The sequence below is a fragment of the Mus caroli genome, unplaced genomic scaffold (assembly GCF_978045245.1).
Source record: "Mus caroli unplaced genomic scaffold, Mus_caroli_1 scaffold_13, whole genome shotgun sequence".
Taxonomy (NCBI): domain Eukaryota; kingdom Metazoa; phylum Chordata; class Mammalia; order Rodentia; family Muridae; genus Mus; species Mus caroli.
Genome location: NW_028227268.1, coordinates 50,601,964 through 50,618,479, shown reverse-complemented (window position 1 = coordinate 50,618,479; position 16,516 = coordinate 50,601,964). Strand labels below are relative to the sequence as shown.

The 16,516-nt window shown below is 47.4% G+C and overlaps 1 pseudogene; it reads right to left on the bottom strand.

Moving 5' to 3' along the window:
* Nucleotides 1-2,440: 2,440 nt before the first annotated feature.
* On the bottom strand, nt 2,441-13,730 carry LOC110304517 (RNA-binding protein with serine-rich domain 1 pseudogene; annotated as a pseudogene).
* Between the last annotated feature and the right edge of the window lie 2,786 nt (nt 13,731-16,516).

Below are 16,516 nucleotides of genomic sequence, written 5' to 3'. Positions count from 1 at the left end.
CCCTTTCCCTAGAAACAAAGGATGAACCCAGAAAGACAAGTCTCCATTTTTGGCTGTTGAGGACACTAAAAATAAATCCCCCTATTTCCATAGCTCGGCCTTCCATAGCAGGTGGCAAATGGCATAGAAAAAAATGAGAGGCCAGAAAAGCAGAGAAGTTGACCTGGCCTCTGGACCCACCCACAACCTCTTATTGGCTTAAGCTCATCACCCCCAGGGACAGCACTTAAAGACCCAACTTATCTCTCTACCTACCTTCCAAATCCCCAACCCCAGTCAAACCTGCCTGAGCCATGACTCTCACCAGAGCCTGGCTTGAACTTTGCTGTGGCCTACACAATTTGACCACAGTCCTTCTTGATCTTGGTTTGTATGACATCGCCCCTTTCTCTAGATGCTGCCTGTTTACTAAGAAATCTAGAGGAGATTTCCCTCAGGCATTCACACAATGCCAAATTCATATTTGCCTTTCCCAGCTCCTGAATCAGTCCATCAGAAAGCCTTTCTGTGACCAACCAATCCAGAGAGCCATTGTCATATCTCCTGTCCCATCACCACACTTTCCACTGCCAGAAATGGCTTTTTCAGATAGTCTGCCTCTGCCAGCCAGGCAGACAACATGTGCCCACTGGTACGATAGGGGTAAGTCTGTTATGGAGCTAACCAATTATTTTCTGATTAAATTAGTGGCCTGTTCCACTGGAAGAAGTCACAGTTGGTCAAAATTCTGTGGTTTAGATGTCACAGGCCCTATTGGGGAAACTACCGTTGTTGTTTTTCTTAGTGGTATGTCCATCAAATTGCCTTCTGGGTAATTATGTTCATGCCTGTAGATGAGTGCTGCTGTAGATGAGAGCTTTGGTCAGAGAAACTTCTCTTTGGAAGTACAGAGACTCGGAACTAGTTAAAGTGCTCAGAATAAATGACTATCAAAAACTGAGCCCTAAGTGAGATATCCATATCTCCTCCTCCAAGGCTCAGGAATATTACAGAAGAGGAACTGTAAAGAATGTAAGAGCCAAGGATGGGATGGATGCTGTGAAACACTGTCTTCTGGGCATTGTGTGGCTATTGCACCCTTAAACTCTTGGCAGCTTTGATTATACAAGACCTGCATAAGATGTATGCTTCTTGGTACCTTGTAACCGAAGTGGGAGGAGCTCATTAGCCCCACCCACCCTGAGGATCCATGGGGAGAGTGCAGCATTTTCTTCAGTAGTTTAGCCACTACTAAATTTAAAAACTCGTCATGCTCCTGTAAGCCACACTAATAAAACTCACTGAGTCACCAGGGGAGGGAGGAGGGGACAGTTGGGAAGAGAAACAAGATCAGTGGGAGAAGGAAGAGAGATGGGGTGAATGTGTTCAAAATACATTATCTAGGGACCGGCAAGATTGCTCGGATGGTAAAGGTGGTTACCAACACAAGCCTGATAACCTGAGTTTAGTTCCCTGAATCTATGAAAAGATGGAAGAAGAAAAATGAGTCTATAAAGTTGTCCTCTCTGTATATAAATCTCTCACACACATTACATATCAAACATACACACATATACACATACTCATATACACATACATCACATACTCACCACACATCAAACATACACACACATATACGCATACACATATACACACACATCACACATACATACCACCCACAGGTACATAAATTTAAATTTTGTTTGTTTTTGTTTTTTTGTTTTTTGGGGTTCTAATCCTAGGTTTATTCAATACAGTCCTTTCACGATATACAAGAACAAACACAACTTTATCAAAAATGCTACAAAGTTATAAAACTCGAAACAATTTTATAGTACTGACTGTACAATAAAAGCAAAAAGAGGCAATGTAAACATTGCCAACGTTAACCTGCAACATCACCATGAATGGCATGTGACAATGGGGGTGGGGTAAGTTTCATGAGGACCCTGTAGAACTGGCTCACCAATTTTAGAAGCAACAGAGACGGGACAGAAAAGACAACCATTTGTGGAGGAATCCTGCAAAGGTTTTAACCCTAGAAGTTGAAGCGTACCCAGCAGCAGATACGGTCAGGCCTAACGGAACAGCAGCTTGGTCCTCTCCACAGGTGTGACAGGGCAACAGCAACACCAGGTTGTCTGATTGGTCCTAGGTCACCTGTGGAAATGATGTATTGCCATATGGAAGCTTGCTTGTTCCAGTTGGCTTTGCTATATCATGATCTGGAAGAGGTGAACTTTCTAGCCAGAAAACTTCAGGGTACCCCTCCGGGCATAGTCCTGAATCAACAGTACCCCTACAAACCAAAACCCTCCTGCAGAGGAAAGATCTCAACTGCTGTCTTCAAAGCCTACCCTAGTAAGGGACCCTTCCCTACAGATCCTCATTTGGCTAGAGAAAAGGACAAAACAGCCTGGGGAACATAAGTTATAGAGGTGCGAATCAATGCCCCTCCTTATTAGGAATTGGAACTGGAGTGGCTCTTGTGGCAGCGGCGGCCTGGAGATCAAGACATTCTATTCACAGGGGCCCATGTCTTAGGGAGTGAGACCTTCTCCTCATCCGTGGGGGTGACCCGCGCCACATGGGAGGTGGCAGAAGCACATTCCTGAGTGGGCTGAGGAGCCGAGGTGATGGCTGAGGCCAGGATGCCAACAGAGCAGTAGCAGTGTGATCTCTTGCCCATCAATTGTCCTCTGTCCACGTGTTCCAGCGCCTTCTCTGCTTCGTCTGGATTCCTAAATTCCACATATGTATAGATTGGGGTAGATAAGGATGCATCCTTTCTATAGGCATGCCAATCATCTTAATTTTCCCGTAAGTAGAAAATATTACCATTATAGGATCCTGGAATTCCTGGTGAGCCTCCCAACGTGCACTTCGGTGGGTTTGGGTGAAGGGCTCCGCCTTTTCTTCTCTTTTTCATCTCTTTTAGGTGGTTTGGAGTTGGAGTTGGAACACTGCCTGTTGTCATGCCTGCACCGAGAAGGGCTCAGGGAGCTGCTACTAGAGCTGGAGCTTGAGGGGCAGAGGGATGGAGGGACGGAGGGACGGAGGGACGGAGGGACGGAGGGACGGAGGGACGGAGGGACGGAGGGACGGAGGGACGGAGGGACGGAGGGACGGAGGGACGGAGGGACGAGCTGGAGCTTCCAGAGCTGCGGGATGCAGAGGAGGAGCTAGAGCCTCTATTGAGCCTGCGCTGGTGCTGGAGCCCGAGCTGGAGCCCGAGCTGGAGCCCGAGCTGGAGGCTGAGCTGGACCTGGACCTGCTGCTTCCACTTGAGTCTCTTCCGACTCTAATCTCTGCCACGGCCCTTCTCACTTGACTCTTTAGCGGCCCCTATATCTTTAGAGCGATCCTTGGACGTCTGGTCAGAGCCGTTCTTGGCGTTTGGTAGAAGGAGCCCGAGTTTGGAAGAAGGACTTTTTATTATTCTCTTTGACTCCTAGCAAGCTCTTCTTTTTCACTCCTGATAAATCCGTTCTCCCCTTCTGAGGTGTTCAAAACAGCAATGTAGGCCTCACTTATCTGAACTCACATTTCTGTCTTGAGTCTGAGAAACAATCCCTAATCGATTGTAATTTGTGCCATTGAGCAGCATCTTCGGGGGGCACCTCTTCCCACTCTTCTTAGGCCCTAACACCAGTGCACTTCTGTCATCCATAAATGTAAATTTTTAAAAATACATTATTACATGGAAGGCAATAATGAAACTTATTATCACGTGTAATTAATCATGTTAATAAAAACATTTAAAAATACCTAAGCTTTAACAGCCCCATTGTCACAGGCCCACTGTCTGACTGGTGTGAGCTTACTCCTGCTATGAGTTGAAAGAGGAAAATTACTGACCACCAGAACTCTCACCCCAGAGTACATTCTGAACTCTCACACCAGAGTCAGACCCCCTCTCAAATGAAAACTGTTCCGGGGACATTTCTGAGATAAGGGTTTCCTGGAACGAACCCAGTCCTACCCCTCCCAACTAAGGACTATGCCAGGGACATTTTTGAGATAAGGGTGTGAGTAAAAACCTCAGTTCCAATGAATCAAGTACATGGCCAAAGTGTGGGACGCGGTTGCAAAAGCACTTTGAAAAAAACCCTTGGCTGAATCTCTTAGTGACGTAAACCTGTATTTTCCCTGCCCTGCTCCCCCCTTACCCTTCTCCTATAAAAGCCTGTGAAAATTTGGGCTAGGGGCCGAATCTCCTCTGCACCTGCTGCATGAGGTTCGACCCCAGATATCTGGTATATGTGCTTTTATGTGCTTTCTTGTCGTTGCTGTATTAAATCTTACTCTCTATACATCTTAAGTACCGGTCTCAGTGTCTTCTTGGGTGCGCGGCTGACCCGAGGCTTGAGTAAGTGCCTCCCTTTGGGAGTTTTGGAGTCTTTCATTTGGTGCATTGGCCGGGAATCAGCGCGACTACCCAGAAGTCCTGGACCCACTCAGAAGTAAGATTTACTGTTCTGCTTTGGTCTGGTGTCTGTGTTCTGTTTCTGGAGACCAGGAGAGTCTCAATCTGTGGGCCTTGGAGAGGCCATCTGAATCTGTATCTGGTGCGATCGCAATTCTGGTTTTGCGTGACGCTCTGTGCTCAGTACGAGCACCAGAGACCGTGCTCCGGGAGCTGGAGACCAGGCAGGTCTCAATAGAGAGCGCGGGGTGGGTAGAGATAGACGTATCTGGTGCCCACCGTCCGATCGCCCTGGGGGACGCCCCAGGAAGACAAGGGGAGGGCCAAGGACGCTTGGCGGACCCCTCTGAAGGCCGAGAGACCATCACTTAGGTGGAAGGTCTAAGCTGGCCGGCCTTGGAAAGGCCATCTGAATCTGTGAGTTGCCTGTGGGTGACGGGAAGTCGCCGCTGTTTTTGGTTTCTTTTGTCTAAGTCTTGTGTCTGCTTTTGTCGTGTCTGCTATTATTCTAGAAATGGGACAATCTGCTGGGTGTGTAGGTGTGGAACTGCTGCATTTGTGTATTCTGAGATTGTGGGTTTACTCTGGCAGTGGCTGTGAGAGGACGACTGTCTATGGCCTCACAATCTGCACCCCTAAAAGATGTTCCAAGGGAGACCCTGGAAGGAGTGCCCAGGGTACAGAACAGTCAAAAAGACCTGGCTGTTGCCTGGCAGAGTAAAGGAGAGAGAGAGTGTTCTCTCTGCCAGAGCGGGAGTGGATGTGGAATCCCACCCCTATCAGGAAAAAGAGTCAATGTGAAATCCGACCCCGTCAGAAAAAAGTGTTTGGCTGGTTGTGTAAGTCCAGGCGTGGACGAGTGTGCTTGTTTGTGGCCACATGACAGACTGTGTGTGTGTGTGTGTTAACCTTTTGTCGACTGTAGACTTGGACTGACGTCAGGACAGAATTTGAAAACTCAGTGCTGGTGAGTTCCAGACTGCTCAAAAGAGCTCTGAGATTGCAGAGCTGGGCTAAGAATTTCCGGCTTTGGCGGCGCAGGTGGGGCTTTGATAGCAGCAGTGGCGCTGAGGTTCTGGCTTCTGCAGGCACGGCAGCAGCAGAGGCTGTCTGTGCCCCGAGTTGTGAAATGCTGGTAGTGAGTGCAGCGGCCAGCCGGCCCCCGCCTGCCAGTCCCGGAATAGCCGTCAAGCCTGCCACAGCTGGGGAGGGGCTGACTACAGCCGCTGTCCCTCCTTTGGCCCCCCCCAGAGTCTACCCGCACTCCCTTGTGCCTGCCTGGCTGCGTGCTCCCTCCCCAAAGACAGTGCAGAGAGCACAGGGTGTCTATCAGGTAGTTAAATAGTTAAATTGCTGCCTCTGCCTGCCAGCGTTTGTTTGCCACTCCCAGGAGTTTACGCTGCATTCCGGAGCGCAGCGGAGAGCTGGGCTCTTCACATCAAAGGATCTGTTTTCAGCCTTTGCCTGCCTCCTGGGTGGGAGAAAGGCTCATTCTCCTGTCCCCTGTATCCTGTCTCTTGTAAACAGAAAAAATTGTGTTCATTTTGAAATATCAGTGGTCTGGTGTAGCTAGATGTGAAAACTGCACTCCCTTCTCTGCCCCATGTGTTTTCTCTTCTCAGGCACTGCCCTGAGTTGTTGGCAGTGAGTCTGTTCTGGGCTCCGGTGAGGGAGACATACAAGGTAAGGAGCACCTATGGGTCTAACTGCCAGGCTCTGATGAGGTCTCGTCTCTGTGGGACTGAAAGTGCCCCGACAATCTGACCTAACAGTGAAAGGAGGTGAACTATGAAAAAGTTAAGTGACAGAATATAGATGTAATAATTAGATAACATTCAAAGTAAGCAAAGACAAGAAAGAGATATATATATAGATAGAAAGAGAGACATTATATGAGATCTCCATTGCAGTTAAGAAATAGGAGCAAAGAGAAATAAATGACAAAGACTAGAACCTAGCAAAGTGACACTTGCTAATAATGCTAGCACTTAGAGATGATCTGCAAGAAATAAGGAGCCAGAAAATTTTCTAAAAAAGATAAGAGAAATAAAATGCTGGTCACAAAAGTCAGGGAGACTAGAAAACTTAGTACCCGGCAACAAAAGCAAGCTTTTGGCTGAAGATCAAAGTGTTTACTGTTATCTGTTAAAGAAAAAGAGCACTGAGTGAGAGACTGCCCTAACAAAAAAGAAGAGGAGCCCCCCCTCATGACCAAACCCTTCACCTGTTTGTGGCTGAAAGTAAAGAAAAAGCAGAAGGGGTGCTAACACAGAAGCTGAGTCCTTAAAAGAGACTGGTGGTCTACCTGTTAAAAGCAGCTAAAAAGAGACTGTGTTTCATATTCCTCCACTGACCAGTGCAAAGCAAGTTTAAAAGGTTCCTGGACACTGCAGGCCTTTGCAAACTGTGGATTCCAGGTTTTGCTGAATTAAAAAGATAAACAGCCTTTCGTATAAGAAATAAAGAACAACCTTGGATGGCCTTAGATGCTATTGAGACTGCCCTAATGTTGTCCCTAACTTTGGGACTCCTAGATGTGACTGAGAACAAAAGTATTGCCAAAGAGGTTCTTACTCAGAGATTGGGACCCTGGAAAAGACCGGTGGCATACTTGTGAAAATTAGACCTGGTGACTGTAAGATGACCTGCTTGTCTGCACATAGTGGCTTCTGGTCAAGGACGCAGATAAACTGACTCTGAGACAAAACTTGGCACATGCCCTAAAAGCGTGGTTCAGCCCCCTGACCGATGGCTGACTAATGCTCTGGAAAACATGATCCAATTGTTCCCCTGACTGGTGGATGACTAATGCTCGGATGACCCACTACCAGAGTTTGTTGCTGAGTGATCGAGTAACTTTTGCTCCACCTGCTATCCTCAATCCTGCCACCTCCCCTTGGCAGATGACTCCACTCCTGTACATCAATGTGCTGATGTCCTGGCTGAGGAAACTGGAACAAGGAGAGATCTGACTGATCAGCCTTGGCCAGGTGTGCCTGCCTGGTACACAGATGGCAGCAGCTTTGTCACAGGAGCAGCAGTAGTAGATGGAAGGCAGCTCATATCCATGGGACCATCTACCAACAGAGGGGGCTACTTACCTCGGCAAGTAAAGATCAGATCAGCCTTGGCCTGAGAGTTTGAGCTGGTACACGGACGGCAGTAGCCTCACGATTGAAGGTAAGCGGAAGGCGGGGACAGCAGTGCAGTGGTGGACAAAAAGCAAGTGATCTAGGCCAGCAGCCTCCCTAAAGGGACTTCAGCCCAAAAAGCTAAACTTGTGGCTTTGATACAAGCTTTATAAAAGTCTACACTGACAGCAGGTATGCTTTTGCCACTGTATGGAACAATATACAGACAAAGAGAGCTGTTGACATCTACAGAAAAAGACCTAAGATGCTGTGAACAAAAGAAATCAGATGGCAGATCTAACCGCCAAAAACAGGCATCCCAAAGAGCAATGATCCTGGCAGTCTGAAGACTATCAAGTTATAGACAAATTAAGACTGGTAAAAGAAACCCTGTATAAAATGGTAAAAACTGAAAGAAAGAAAACTAGTCCTCCCTTGAAAAGACAGACCTGACATCAACTGAGAAATAAACTTTACTGAGAAAAAAGTTCTCAAAATGGATAAATGAGACTGCTCACATAGTCATCAAGAAGATTATTAAAGAAAATTTTTCCAAGGTTCAGAGTGCCAAAAGCAATAGTGTCAGATAATGGCCCTGCTTTGTTGCCCAGGTAAGTCAGGGTGTGGCCAAGTATTTAGAGGTCAAATAAAAATTACATTGTGTGTATAGACCTCAGAGCTCAGGATAGATAAAAATTAGTTTAAAACTCTAAGACAGACCTTGACAAAATTAATCGTGGAGACTGGCATGGACTTGGTGTTCCTTCCCTATGCCCTATTTCTTGATTCAGTTTTACTCTTTTTAAGATCCTTCATGAAACTCCTATGCCCATCATAGTCTCAAATGATGTGTTTAAACCTATGTTGTTATAATAATGATCTGTATGCTAAGTTAAAAGGCTTGCAGGTGGTCTGGTCACAACTGGGAAAAATCGGACTGAGTACGCGGACGACATTGCTCCAGGGATCCCAACAGCTGAGACAGTAAACGAGCTGGGTACCCCAAGGACATCTCACCAGTTCCAGCCAGAGATCTGATCTACGTGCACCAACATCGTGCCCAGACCCTCAAGCCTCGCTAAAAGGGCCCCTGCCTAGTTCTGTTTACTAATGCTTCTTATTCTGTTTTTGTTCCCATGTTAAAATAGAGTAAATGCAGTATTCTCCGCATAAAAATATAGACTTCTGAAATTCTAAGATTAGAATTACTCACTAGAAGGAGTGGGGAATGAAAGAGGAAAATTACTGACCACCAGAACTCTCACCCCAGAGTACATTCTGAACTCTCACACCAGAGTCAGACCCCCTCTCAAATGAAAACTGTTCCGGGGACATTTCTGAGATAAGGGTTTCCTGGAACGAACCCAGTCCTACCCCTCCCAACTAAGGACTGTGCCAGGGACATTTTTGAGATAAGGGTGTGAGTAAAAACCTCAGTTCCAATGAATCAAGTACATGGCCAAAGTGTGGGACGCGGTTGCAAAAGCACTTTGAAAAAAACCCTTGGCTGAATCTCTTAGTGACGTAAACCTGTATTTTCCCTGCCCTGCTCCCCCCTTACCCTTCTCCTATAAAAGCCTGTGAAAATTTGGGCTAGGGGCCGAATCTCCTCTGCACCTGCTGCATGAGGTTCGACCCCAGATATCTGGTATATGTGCTTTTATGTGCTTTCTTGTCGTTGCTGTATTAAATCTTACTCTCTATACATCTTAAGTACCGGTCTCAGTGTCTTCTTGGGTGCGCGGCTGACCCGAGGCTTGAGTAAGTGCCTCCCTTTGGGAGTTTTGGAGTCTTTCAGAGTGAAGACCTGAAGAAAGCATTGGGCCAGCATTAGCTTCCTCTCAAGGAGCCTTAAGATCCAACTACAGGTGGACAGACAAACAACTCCCTCCCCTCCGCTTCAAGATTGTCAAGGGGAGTTTTCCTAATGTTTAATTAAAAACAAAACAAAACAAAAAAGCATGCCAACACATTAAAGGAATTTCGATTGAAAAATACTTTGGGGCCAGGGATGCTGATTTTAGGATCTGATGGCCCAAGACCCAACCTGCCACCAGCAACATTAGCTGCAGGACCTCGGGCAGGCAGTCGTGTTCCTGTTGCAGGCTCCTTCTTTGTGGTGTTTAGAAAGTGCATCATGAAGAGTAGGGAGCTCTCCACAGGAAATGGGCCTGCCTTCCCCCCTTTGGCCTGCCCCAGGTCTTGGCACACACACTCCTGTCCTGTGCCAGACCTGGACAGTGGGGGAGTTGAATGAGACCTCTGGTGGCCTCTCTTACCAGACACTTTGTTTCAGCTCCAGGAAGTCTCCCTCCAATCTTAACAAATATGGCTTCAGCACGACTGCCCCATAATCTTTAGCTTCTCAAATATTTCTGGAATAACTGGCATAGCTGGTTGGCTTTAGGATCCACACTTCACATCCGAGATGGAGTGATCAGAGTGGCCACACCCCCAACTAAGGCTGAACAGACTCAACTGTGTTCTAAGCACCTAGGCTGGAGTTAGTTAGCTGCTGGATTGCTTTGGGGCTCCCATTAGTACGTCTGTGCCTCTTCCGACTTTTCCCTATGGCTTCTGGAGGCAGCAGCAGCCTTGTACATCGATACAGTCAATTTCAAGGCAGGGGAGGGGATGTGAAGAGAAGGCTTTTCCAGAATTCCCAGCCAGCTTCTTCTGTTGTCCCCTTGGCCTCACAGAGCCACTGCCTACAAGAGGGAAAACCCATTTTGTTCATGGATCAAGGGAAACCTGTTAGTATACATGACTGTCAGTCGACAGTGGGATCTGTCTCCTCTATCTCAGCGCTCCGTGTGCAGCTGACCATCCAAAGCAGGGGAGGTATTGCACATGGCGCGGAGTGTGAGCGCCAAGCCACAGTCAAATGCAACAAGATTTGAGGTGATTAGAGAACCCACAAACCAGCCAGCACACAGAATGGCATTTGTAATTAATTCCCTTAACAGTTTCCCTCTGCATCGGAAAAGCTAAGTCACTGATTGTAGCTCCTCCATACAAAAGGCCGGTTCTTCACTCACCTGGGGCCTGTGGTCACTCACCCCTTTCCAAACTTACAGCAAATGTAAAGGTAGGGAGTTTAAGTCATCCTGGGAAACAGACTCGGCAGGATTAAGATATTAAGGCCTCAAGTCACTCCCCAGGATTAAGGTATTAAAGTCTCAGGTTGGATCTGGAAACTTTAAACTCGGACTCTAAATCTGAGATCTGAGTCACAAGGAGCCAATTACCAACCATGCCACACTTTTTCCACACGGCATCATTCCTTGCTATGGAATTCCGCTATGGTTGTAAAGGGCCTGCAGCCTGAGTTTGAATCCTAGGTTGGTGCCCTCTCAGGTCTCAGTTTCCCCACCTATAAAATGGAAATCGCGTACTGCACTACCACACACGTCAAGCATGACTCAGTGTTAGGGGCCACATTCGCAACACTATACCTATAAGCCTATCATCCCCGCTACTTGGTTTAGATTTGAGATTGTAAAATACTTCCTAGGGACCTCAAAACACCCAACTCTTCGATGGTCTGGTAACAGATTCCGCCCTTCCTAACCCTTTGATTTTGTGTATGTTGTACCACTGTGTGGAATGTCCCCTCCATTCCCACCAAGTTACATCTACTTATCAACACCACACTCCAGAGTGGCCTTACCCCCAGCATCCCCCCCCCCACACCCATCCCACCCCTGTCAGGCAGCCAGGCAGCCATAGCCTGTCACAGCTCTTTGTGTCAGAGCCATGAAAATTCACTCGGAGTCACTGATGGGGGTTGGGGGTCAGCGTGAGAGGACTGAGGGTCTCTCACAACCAGGGGCTTCAGAAAATGACTGGAGCTGAGGACAGGGAGTTGTACTGGTGGCGGTGTGGCCTGCTTTTGTCACTTTGCTTGGTACACTGGCTGCCACTTTTTCTGTCCCATCATTAACTGGCTTTCTGTTTCCGGTTCACATAACAGACAACAGCTGTCATCCACGCTCCAGAGCCTCTACCCAGAAGGGCAGCCAGATGGAACGGAGGCTTTTCTTTCCCAAGTCCAAATTCCTCGGGAGAGGGGCTTCTTGACCCAGTATTCAGTAGCAGCCTCTCCTTGGCCCAGTCAACTGTGGTGGGAAGAAAAGAGGAGAGAGGCTGGGGGCTGCCAGGTCATGTGGAGGAGGAGGAAACGTCCCACAGCGGGGAACAGAGCAAGATGATACCTGCTGTTTCCATGGAGCCTGCTTCAGATAAGCAGCAATGTCCCCCATACTGTCTGATCTCAGCAGGGCCATTCACTGTGTTCCCTTCAACATGTATTGGTTAACATCTTAAAGGAGAAAATGATAGAAATTTCTAGAAGCTTCAACTAAGAAAGAGCATTTACAGAAAGGACTGGTGGTGAACTCTGCATGAAAGGATCAGAGAGGCTCGCTTCTCTCCAGAGCCCTTTGGGTGCTCCCACCTTCTGCGTGCTTCCGTTTCAAACTCCTGATTCCTAAGATGCAGATGATGAACAACTTAGCTCCAGGGAGGGCAGACTTGGCCACACAAGTGTGGCTGAGCAGCCTTCTGTGTGCACTGCATGGTTCTCAGAGAAGAAAACCTCTGGGAGCTGGAACGTGACCTCAGGGGCAGTTGTCTGGAAACTCAGGGGTCAGGATGGGGGTGGGGGGAACATGGGTTATGAAGCTTTCTGCCGCCCCCCCCCAACTCCTCTCTAAACCTCTATGTTTAAGAATAACCATTTAAAGCCGGGTGTGGTGGCGCACGCCTTTAATCCCAGCACTCGGGAGGCAGAGGCAGGCGGATTTCTGAGTTCGAGGCCAGCCTGGTCTACAAAGTGAGTTCCAGGACAGCCAGGGCTATACAGAGAAACCCTGTCTCGAAAAACCAAAAAAAAAAAAAAAAAGAATAACCATTTAAAAGCTGAGTAGTGGGGGCACACACCTTTAATCCCAGCACTCAGGAGGCAGAGACCAGTGAATCTCTGAGTTCTAGACCAGCCTAGTCTACAGAGCAAGTTCCAGGATAGCCTGGACCCACACAGAGAAACCATGTCTCAAAACAACAATAACAACAACAACACAGACACATGAAATGCCAAGGCCTGGGTAACTACTGCCTGTTTAGCCTACCATCTTCTGCTGTTACTAAGAAACTTTCTCATTCCCCAGTTGATTGCATATTCTGTTATGCTCTGTGCTTTGGTGTCCTTGGAAACCAATCACATTACAGGTCAGTTAGAACTGCTTTGTATAGTTAGCCACAATAAGCTTGGACCCGAACCAACCGCCCAGCAGCGCTTCCTGCACCTGTGTACAGAATTTATTATTTTTTGCTTTTATAAGCTGCCCCTGGGATGGACCCCAACATAAGAGAGACACCTGAACCCATGTAAGAAGCCATTTGGAACAAGACTTCCATTTTGAGTAGGTGTCAAGTACAGTTTCAAGCTCCCGCGATCTCCCTGGGAACTGATGTCCTACTTGGCAGAAAGAGTCATGAACATGGGTAACTGACATCCTGGGCGGCAAATTAAGACATGAATGTTAGACAAGGCAAGTTCCTGTCACAGTTCAATGCCCCAACAAAGACATATTCCCAAGGAAATGCCCTATTCCTAAATCCTGAGTAACTTAGCACAGATGTTTGTGAATTTCAGGCTTAAAATCTCTATAGGATCCTGGCTCAGAGTTGCAGTCTGCATCCCTGATCGATCACTCCGGGGGGCAAACGCTTGACAGTCTATCCCGGTGAGACTGAGATCCGTGTTCGTGTTCCTGTGGTTTGTGGAGTGACGCCTGGACCCCAACATGAAAAGTGAGTGTTAACTTCGAATAGATCTTTCTGGACAAGATCTGATTGCTACATGTGTCACTCCACTGATTGCCAAGGTTGATTAAGCTGATCTATCTGGCTAGGCAGGTGTCCCCCTCCTCCCTCACAACTCCGTGTTCTTCACAACCTTCCCTGAATGCAGGAGGGTCAGCCTTCAGTCAAGGGTAGCTATGCTCACCTGCTAGAACCTCCAGACACGCTATCAAACAAGTCTTTCGGATGGGAGTCCTCAGCTTGAGGGTCTTCTGTGGATGCTGAAGTGACGGGAGTGAGCCGACACACAGCTCATAAGGCTGCTGCTTTTACACTGTTTTAGTTGGCTTTAAGTTTTATGACCTTGTTTTCAGCGTATTCACCTTCATGGTCGATTCCTACCACACAGACAGATCTAATTGCCCATTTGCAGTAGTAGTGCAAAGTAAATGTGCTGCCTGTAAAATGGACCTGTTTGAAAATGCTTTATGGCTGGGTTAGAAGTCAAGACCTTGGCACCGAGTGGCTGTCGGTCTGAAAGGGTCAGCCATTTTGGTGAGTTCCAGGACATCCAGGGCTACACACTGTCTCCAAAAACAACAACAAACAGAAAAAAATAAGAGTAGACATTTATTTCTCACACTTTGGGAAAATTTGAATGCAAGGTTAAGGAGCTGGTAGAGTGAGGATAACAAAAGCCAGTTTGGGATTCATAGATGATGTCCAAACTGAACACAAGAAGCAGCAAGCTCTCGGGACATTTTTTTTTTTTTAAGATTTATTTATTTATTATATGTAAGTACACTGTAGCTGACTTCAGACGTACCAGAAGAGGGCGTCAGATCTCATTATGAGTGGTTGTGAGCTACCATGTGGTTGCTGGGATTTGAACTCAGGACTTTCCCAAGAGCAGTTAGTGCTCTTACCCACTGAGCCATCTCACCAGCCCCATCAGGACACTTTTAAAGTCACTGATCTCATGCAGGAAATCCCTGGCCCCCACCCCTCTCCCCACCACCCTGTTCAGCTCAACCTGTCACCTCTCATAGTGGAACCCGGTTCCACTCCCTGCTGGGCTAACCGAACTATGAAATGGTGACATTTAATACTCCCTCTCTCTTTCGATCCTCTCATTCTACTGGTGGCCCTAAGAGGGAGAGACACATTCCTGGCAGGGTCAGTTCTAGAATCCAGGTCTCCTGGTTTTCTGGCTGGAGCTGGGTGCTCACCACCTACTGTCCACTAGGTGTCAGGATTCCAAAAGTTAACACAGAGCAGAGGCAGCCGTGGTGACTTAGTCCAAGCAGCTGTCGACAGCCAGAGCTCTCTCCGGGAGAGCAATGGCGACCACGTGGAAAATGGCTTAATCAGACCTTTCAGGAGGTGTGTAATCGTTGTAGCAATGGTGCAGCAATGTGCAGCATGGTTGCAACACACAATCGGGAGGAAAACAATACTGTACAAACTGAGACTATTGCTGTGCAGTTGGAATTGTGGCAACATGGGGGTTGGCTGAGGGCAGGGCTCTAGACACAGGTTATCTCACTCCATCTACAGTAATGCTAGGCTGTGAGGGGGTGGGGGGGAGAGCGAACCCATGCAGGTATATAGAGGTCATAGGTCAACATCAGAGTTCTTCCTCTATTGCTGTTCATCTTGTTTTGGTTTTTTGTTTGTTTGTTTGTTTGTTTTGTTTTTTTTGTTTTTTTTTTTGTTTTTTTGTTTTTGTTTTTTGGGGGAGGGGTTTCGAGACAGGGTATCTCTGTGTAGCCCTGGCTGTCCTGGAACTCACTTTGTAGACCAGGCTGGCCTCGAACTCAGAAATCCACCTGCCTCTGCCTCCCAAGTGCTGGGATTAAAGGCGTGCGCCACCACGCCTGGCCTTTGTTTTGTTTTTAAAGATTTATTTATTTTATGTAAGTACACTGTAGCTGTCTTCAGACACACCAGAAGAGGGCATCAGATCCTGTTACAGATGGTTGTGAGCCACCATGTGGTTGCTGGGAATTGAACTCAGGACCTCTGGAAGAGCAGTCGGTACTCTTAACCACTGAGCCATCGCTCCAGCCCCCACCTTGTTATTTTTCTAAGATGGGGGTCTCTTGCTGAATCTGGAGCTCACTGGTGTGGCTAAACCGGCTATCCAGTGACAGCATCCTCCTGCCTCCGTCTTCCAGCACTGGGACCACACACACGGCCATGGATAGATTTTTTTCATATGGGTATTCAGGATCCAAATTCAGGTTCTTATACCCCACACTTTACCCACTGAGCTGTCTCCCCATCCCCGCCAACACCTAGTCTCTATAAAGAATTGTTTTTTTATTACATGCACATACACAAGTGTAGAAGTTAGAATACCACTAGTGGGAGTCAGTTCTCCCACCATGTGGGTCCCAGGTATCAAACTCAGGTCTTCAATCTTGGCCACAAGTGCCTAAGCCATCTTGCCTATTCCTTGACCCCTTTACTCTTAACCATTGTAAAGAGATTCAAATCCATAGCTTGAATTTGAATCTGCAGCTCAAATTAATTTTTTTCTTTTTTATTACTGCTAATCGTTTTTAGAGTGAAAAATGCAACAAAATAAAAACACGCGGTGATTACTAAATAGTCTAGAATCAAACACGAAACGATGGAGTTTCTCTTCAGGAAGGAAAAATTAAAAGAGTATAAAACTTCCTGCCACCACATGGGGGCGCTGAAAGATGCAGGCTGGGCAGAGACCTGCCTTCCTAGCCCAGGTTGCTGTCTTTTCCAGCTGTCGCTCAGAAACTGCAGCAGCTCTTAGTGTAGAATCCTAGAGCAAGCACACGTGACCGCTGCTTTCAGAAGCCTCTCCTGGTCTTTGAGCCAGGGACATTTCCTTTCTGACTTCACAAACGCAGACACAAGCAATTCTGCTGCTCCTCCCTGCCCGCTAGATTCAGCTTTAAACCTCTAAACAAGCGAGAGTCCCCTTGAGAGTCCTATCTTGTCCTAACAGCCTTCTCTTTCATCTGATCCTGACACTTGCATGGACTTGCGATGAACTGCCAGGAGGTGGGAGGGGGCATCTAAGCTTCCTAGGGCAGATGAATTGCATCCTGTTCCATGAGAAAGGAAGGGATCCCTTGGATAGGAAACCCAGCCCCAGCTTGCCAGTGGAATGACTCTCTAATGGCTCCAAGACCTC